Genomic DNA, 7,979 nt, shown 5'->3' on the forward strand with positions numbered 1-7,979 from the left:
AAAAATTATGTGTACAAGCTGATATGCTGGTACTTTAGCTAATCCAGGTGCCAAAAACAGAATGCCATAGACCAGGTCGCATATAAAATTTATTTCTCATAGTTCTGGGGATAGTAAAATCCAAGGTGAAATGGTCAGCAGATTCTGTGTCTGCCGAGAGGTGGCTTCCTGGTTCATAGACAGACACGTTTTTACTGTGTCCTCACATGACAGAAGGAATGAGGGAGCTCTTTGTGGTACCTTTGATAGGAGCACTAATCTTATTCATGAGGTCCCTAAACATATTTGTAAAAAGCTTCATCTTGATCCCTCTTCTCTCTAGAGCCACAAACACTTTTCCCTGTTTTTCTTCTTAGCAAAACTCCTTCAAATAGATTATATTTGTTACTCATGGTGTCAAATGTTTCTCCTCTTATTTTGTCTTCTGTGTATAGTGTTGCTAATGATTTACCAATGACTTCAAATTGCTAAATCCAATGACATTGTTTTGTCTCTCATATCCGTTGACCTACAAATAGTTTTTGTTAGGGCCAATTACTTTTTTCTCCTTTGACAAACCTGTGCTTCTAGGGCAAGGTCTTGCTCAATTTTCAGTGGTCTCTCTTGCTTCCCATGTATTCCTTATTTTTGAATATTAAGATGTTCCAGAACTCAGCCTTCTAGCTCTTCTTTGCTTTATGGCTGTGAGTATGATAATGATCATCAAATTTATTTATCTACTTATATATATCTAGACTGATATACCAAACTGTCAATATAACATGTTCCTTGTATATTTAATAAACATTTCAAACTTAACTATATAAAAACTGAGCTCCGGATATTTTTCTCAACATGTGCTCTTCTCACAGACTTCTTCATTGTGATACAGGTAACTTCATTTTTCCAATTGCTCAGGTCAATGGCCTAGAGTCAATCTTGAAACCTCCTTTGTAACATGTTCACATTTGATACGTCAGTAAATCTTGTTACTCTACATTTAAATTACATCTAGAATCTGAGCACTTTCCACTCCCAGACTGATACAAATTTGATCTAAGCTGCTATAGATTTTTGATTGTTTAATTGTTATAGCTTACTGATTGAACAACCTGCTTCTATTTTAGTCCTCCATGAGTCTACTCTTAAAGTTGCAACTGGATAAATACATATAATTTTAATTCAGATATATTGTATAATTCAGCATCCACCTAGAAGGCATAAACTACATAGTAATTTAAATAAAAATAGTTTAATGTAAGTAATTATTTACTGTATCAGAAAGTTATAATAACGAAGAATTGGCAAATAAGAAGTACAAATAGGCCGGGCGCAGTGGCTCAAGCCTGTAATCCCAGCACTTTGGGAGGCCGAGACAGGGGATCACGAGGTCAGAAGATCGAGACCATCCTGGCTAACACGGTGAAACCTGTCTCTACTAAAAATACAAAAAAATTAGCTGGGTGTGGTGGCGGGCGCCTGTAGTCCCAGCCACTCAGGAGGCTGAGGCAGGAGAATGGCATAAACCCGGGAGGCGGAGCTTGCAGTGAGCTGAGATCTGGCTACTGCATTCCAGCCTGGGCGACAGAGCGAGACTCTGTCTCAAACAAACAAACAAAAAAAAGTAGTACAAATAATTATGTATAGGAATAACAGATATAAAGACCAGCCACTCTTCCTACGCCTGAGATAAAACACTCAGTGAAGACTGTGCCCCTCTTACCCCAGAACTGGGATCCAATTTATTGGAAAGGGCATGTCCATGTCTCACTAGATGATGGAGAATTGCTGAGACTGGAACGTTAAGTGAGGGTAGAAACAATGATAAAACAACAATATAATGTAAAATTCCTAAATAGTGCCACTGAAAATAGTAAGTGTGCAGATCTCTACTGTGATACCTCATTTCTTTGAAGGACAAGGTACTGTGGAAACAACTGCTAAGTAATGTTTCATGACACCAACTTGCAGTTGTTTGTTTAACTGTGTTAACTGAGCTGGCATTAATTTCTCTAAAATGATTTATTTTATGAAATTGCTCAACTGAGTAAATATATTGTTTATCAATGTTTTGTTTTGAAGACTCTGTCTAAATCTTTCCTGCTACTTTTGCTGGTTTTCATGAGTTTGTGATTTTCTTTTTTTCCTGAAGAAAAATCAATAAACAAAATGTGTTATTAGCAAACATCTAAGCAAAAGACAGAACATACAAATAAATATGTGTGATTCAATAGAATATAAATATGTGTGTGTATGTATACATCTGTATATAGACACATATTTGTGTGAATATATAGGTTGGTGCAAAAGTAATTGTGGTTTTGTCATTAAAAGGAATGGAACTATGCATATATAGAAATATAGAACTATGCATATATACAAACTATGTATACGTGTATGTATAGAAATGTGTGTGTGTACACACATATATATATATATGGCCTGCTTTTATAATATTGGTAATTTTAATAATAGATAGCATAATAAAACCCAATAGTCTTACTTAAAATTTACAATTTAGCACAGATTTACATGTTAGCTTTTACACTCAGTTTCTACCACAAAAATGCTGTGTACAAATGCATAATGCAAATAAAACAAATGCACATACTGTGACATTGAAATGTAGCAATAGATTCAAAGTAGCATGATGATATGATTTATTTATATTGGGGAAAAAGGAAAGATGCTACTTTCAAAGCTATTTGCAAACAATTGTTTGTAATAGATAGTTCAATTTTAAGTGTCAAATTCACTTCTTAAATTGTGAAAAAGCTCATTTATAGAAAACTATGTATTACTGAAGTTTACAACTATGAAAATAAATACCCAAAATCAAGTTTGTGTATTTTTCAGGTGATGGTCAGCATAATATCTAATTCTTGAAATAAAAACTCATAATGGCGTATATCTTTGTATTGTATATGTTAATATCTGTTTTAGATAAATGTTCTGTCAAATAGGATACATATATTCATATATATTTGTGTTATGTAGATTTAAAACAATCTAAGGCTTTTAGAATGGGTAAGATTCTAAATGTTAGCAATGTTATCAGCCTGTTGGAAACAAAAGCCTAAAATATAATTCAAAAATAGCTAATTTATAACATTTAATTGGTATCACAAACAAGAAGTGTTATTTCAAAATATGTCATAGATTGAAAATATTTTTTACACATTTGAAGATAAAATTTAAAGAAATAATGGGGAATGACAGACATATTATAAAAACCTGCATATAGTGGATATTTATTCCCTCAATTTTATGCTAAACTATGACATTTTCTCCAACTTTGTTTATAATTTTCTGTCGTTGCCCACAATTCTCACCTAATTGTGTTTTGATAGATTTAGACAATTCAATATTATCTTTCAAAGAAGTAAAGTTGATACAGTTCAAATCTCAGATTTTCAATTTTCTAGCTCCTGCTTTCGGGATATCTTTTTCTTTCTGAAACTGATTTTGCTCAGCTCACAAAAAGAACATAGGTACTAATATATCTTTTGCAGAGCTTTATAGGTAAAAGGAACACTTTTACACTATTGGTCAGATTGTAAACTGGCTCAACCATTGTGGAAAACAGTATGGCGATTCCTCAAGGATCTAGAACTAGAAATACCATATGACCCAGCCATCCCATTACTAGGTATATATCCAAAGGATTATAAATCATGCTGCTATAAAGACACATGCACATGTATGTTTATTGTGGCACTATTCACAGTAGCAAAGACTTGGAATCAACCCAAATGTCCATCAGTGACAGAATGGATTAAGAAAATGTGGCACATATACACCATGGAATACTATGCAGCCATATAAAAGGATGAGTTCGTGTCCTTTGTAAGGACATGGATGCAGCTGGAAACCATCATTCTCAGCAAACTGTCACAAGAACAGAAAACCAAACACCACATGTTCTCACTCATAGATGGGAACTGAACAATGAGATCACTTGGACTCTGGAAGGGGAACATCATACACCGGGGCCTATTATGGTGAGGGGAGAGGGGGAGGGATGGCATTGGGAGTTATACCTGATGTAAATGATGAGTTGATGGGTGCTGACTAGTTGATGGGTGCAGCACACCAACATGGCACAAGTATACATATGTAACAAACCTGCACATTGTGCACATGTACCCTAGAACTTAAAGTATAATAAAAAAGTAAATAAATAAATAATAAAAGGTACTAATTTATCTAAAAATAAAAATAAAAAATAAATTCACTTGTTGCATGATAAGCAATTGTGCCTATTATTAATTTTAAAGTTAATTTCAATAGGTAACATTTATACCTTTATGTAATACACTTTATTTTAAATATAAAATGCAAGTTTGCAATTATTGTTGCTCAGAAATCTAAACTAGTGAAAGTCATGTACTCAAAATGCATCATGTTTCAAAAACATGAAAAAAGACTTGAATCTTGAAACATTATGGTATATTTTCCCTTGGGTCATCAGTCAGTAAGCTAATTAATAAATTCAAATTATTACTTTAACAGTTACTGAAACCAGTCGCAAAGATAAACTATTCTAGTAACTATCAGGCAATAGAATATCATACGCTGTACCCAGGAGATGAACTGCATAAAAGTATGCAGTGTGTGCATATTTTTTGTGATTTGTGAGAATACTTTTGTGAAATAAAATTTGTTTATATCTATATGAAGATAGTATCAACTAGGTAAAACAATAAAATTTAGACATGTCATACTTTTATCTTTATAAACTCACAAACCAAACACATATAACAATCAAATAACTGACGCTTGTAGAATACTTAATATGAACCAAGTCCTGTTTTAAATTCCTTACCTACATAAACTCAGATACATTTTACCACAGACCAATGAGTTAGGTGTATTAGCATGTGTATATTGTAAATGAGAAAACTGAGTCAATGAGAGTCTTAAACAAATGGCCCAAGCTCACATAGCAAGTAAGTAGCACACAGTGTCACACCAACGACGACCCTTACACCCACCATCATTACCTATATACCTGCAACACAAGCAAAACGCTAAGTCCTGAAAGGAGTACCATAATAAAATTTCCTCCTCATTTGCCATCACTTCCACTTCTTCTTCTTTTAAATTACTTTAATTCCTCAGGTTTTCAATTAAAGTAATGTCTAGCGAGTTGACATTCAAATATTCTTATGTAACTCAATGTTAAATGAAAAAGCAGATAGAAGTACAATATTAAGTGGTATCTTTAATGAATATACCTAAAAAGCAGTTTCATAATTCTATTAAGTTTAGCAATTATCTCTGACAATACCCTTTATTCTCTATATGTTGTACTAGGGAGCAAAACCTGATAAACAGATAAATAAAATGAGGGTCTTATGGAAAACACTTCAGTACAACTTTGCAGTGAACCTGAAAAAATCTTTTAGATGTATCCTATTTCAATTTTCCCAACCACTACACCTCAAAGTCTTTTAAAATTAATATATTAATCAATATAAATATTAGTTATAATTCTGCAGAGTGTGACCCCTGCTTCTCCCATCCTCCTTTCCCAAGGACAGTGGGAATTGCTATAGGACTGGTGGGTAGTTTACCATCCCTTCTACAGTCATAGAGTTGGCACTGACATCACAACTTCATAACCCCTACCACCGCCAGCTTCCCCTGCCTCTTATCCTAGATCCAGTCTTGTTCATTATGAGAATCCTGTGTTCCCACTTCAGGGACACCTGGATTTTTTCTTTATTGTCTTCAATAAGGAAAGGCCCCATTAAAGGGTGAACTTGTAATAAATTGGAATTTCAAATAAATCTAACGTATTTAGGTTGTTTGTGTTTATAAAGAAAAAAATATTAGTTATAATTTAAATTATATATCATTTAGTCTATCATATTTAAATTGGAGGCAACTTACTGTAACATATGGAGTGTGATTTAAATACCAACTTAAAATATTGACTCTTGCCATTATTAGTTGTAAAACTGGATGAGTCACAAGCTTTATAAATCTCAATTTCCTAAGCTGTAAAATTCAGATAAGAGTAGTCCAATGTCATAAGATTATTGAATATAATGTATAGGTGAGTGCTTTGTAATCTTTAAAATATGTAGATATTTATTATTATCTTATTGATATAATGTCTTGAATTCCATTCTGGGGATTACCTAACCAGTAAGAATATCTTATAATGAAAGTTTTATGTTATTTATGGAGTTACCTTGTAGAGTCACCTTCAATTTTTAGTTATAGATCTCTGCTATCTAGTGCATTGTACTGTATTATATGCTTTATATAGATTGTGTGCCTTTTATTGTAATCACAAAAAATAGGAGGACCATGTGCCAGAATGAAGTATTAATAACTGCTGTTTGCAACAAACTTTTCAAAAAATTGAATTTCTTTTTCTTTGAAAGTGATCCTCTCAAAAAAGTAAATTTTGAAGAACTTTATTCTTTCATTTGGAGGGAGCTTGCAGGGATAGTTGTAAGAAACACACTCTATGCTGCTTAAATGTTGTAACTACTTAAATATTAACTTCTGAGTGAGCGTTAATATATAAAATCAACAGTCAATTGATCAAAAATAAGAATTTTGCATTTGTGTGTACATAAAAGCAGATTTTAACCATAAAGCTTCTCACAATATGTTTTTATTAACATGCTCACTACAGAGATACACATTAAATATCAACCATCAGCTACAAATATAAATTATCCAATTGCTTTGGAAGGCTTCAAGTAAATTGTAATTTTGTCATTCAACATTTCTCTTTAGATTGTAATAAATGTTAATAATAATAAGGCTTAAGTAGGAAAACAAGTATCAGGAAGAGCTTTTGTCCCTGGAGAAAATGATGGAGCATTCCTGTGCACTAGTGATAGAAATCTGATGTGTGGGGATGCTCATTTGACAAGTCTGAAGAAGAAACTATTGCTTCAATATTTATATCTCTATTTTTCCATGTCTAATTTAATGACTCATTTAACATGCTTATAATTCCTGAGATAATATTAGAAATGTGTTTCATAATTATGTCTCAGTTCTTACATGGTATTTAAATTCTAGGGCATTACATATTACTGATCTACTGAGGTAATAACTTGAGACTTAACTCCTTATTGATTAAGATTAATGCTAAAGGTTTAGGTAGCTTATTAAAGTGAAATATTTTTTCATTTGGTCAAAGTGTGAAGTTGTCAGTGAATGATCTCTGTGCTTTGTAAACAAAATGGTCGCAAAAATACTAATAAACTCTAGAGACACAGAATTGCCTCTGAATTTAAGTCCTTTTCTAAAACACATTTTATTACATAACTATACTTCACTATTCTCTTCAGATATCATTTATACTTTTTAAATCTAAAATACCTGAGCTAGCATTACCTACTTGACCCAGAAGCCCACCAAAAGGCAGTCTTGGTTGTAATGATATCATCCTTATTTCATATTTGCCTTTAGAAGGCAAGAGTCAATTAAACTTCCTCATTGCTCTAAGAAGTATCAATTTGGCAGTGGTATTACTTATGCTTTAGAAAAATACAAGGAGGTAGTATTCTTTGCCATCCAATATTGATACAATTTTTAAAATTATAAATGTGTTATTGATAAAATACTTTTATAAAATTACAGTTCTATATTCATGAATCTATGTTTAATCTTTCTTCAAAACATGAACTTCACACAATCCACTAGGGGCTATCTTAGAATTAAAATGTTTACATTAGAAGGGCTGCTTTAAAATGGTTCTCTAAAACCAGGCTTTAATGGTATTCAAAAATAATGAGTTTACCTAAATTTACATTGAAAATTTTAGCAGAGCCTGCTTCCATATATTTACACATTTCTTTTTTTATCAGAAAATAAAAATCTGAATTAATTAAGCTGTAATGAATGTCAAAGTATTATAGTACAGAAAGCCACAAAGCAGACACTGATTCCTTTGGGGGACAAGACTCAGAAAGGGATTTTCTTCAATTGGCCACGACATCTATTAATGGTCTCATAAAACATAGCCTGAA

Source organism: Colobus angolensis, unplaced genomic scaffold (genome assembly GCF_000951035.1).
Source record: "Colobus angolensis palliatus isolate OR3802 unplaced genomic scaffold, Cang.pa_1.0 Scaffold281, whole genome shotgun sequence".
NCBI classification, from domain to species: domain Eukaryota; kingdom Metazoa; phylum Chordata; class Mammalia; order Primates; family Cercopithecidae; genus Colobus; species Colobus angolensis.